We start from the raw sequence: 375 nt of genomic DNA on the forward strand, positions 1-375 counted from the left end.
AGTATGTTTTAGTTAGTTTTTATTATATTTTTATTAGTTTTTAGTTAAAATTCACTTTTCTGGACTTTACTACAAGTTTGTGTGTTTTTCTGTGATTTCATGTATTTTTTGGCTGAAATTGAGGGACTTGAGCAAAAATCTGATTCAGAGACTAAAAAAGACTGTAGATGCTGTTGGATTCTGACCTCCCTGCACTCGAAGTGGATTTTCTAGAGCTACAGAAGCCCAATTGGCGCGCTCTCAACGGCGTTGGAAATTAGACATTCTGGGCTTTCCAGAAATATATAATAGTCCATACTTTGCCCAAGATTTGATGGTCCAAACCGGCGTTCCAAGTCAGCTCAAGAATTCTGGCGTAAAACGCCGGAACTGGCA

Source organism: Arachis duranensis, chromosome 1 (assembly GCF_000817695.3).
Source record: "Arachis duranensis cultivar V14167 chromosome 1, aradu.V14167.gnm2.J7QH, whole genome shotgun sequence".
Taxonomy (NCBI): domain Eukaryota; kingdom Viridiplantae; phylum Streptophyta; class Magnoliopsida; order Fabales; family Fabaceae; genus Arachis; species Arachis duranensis.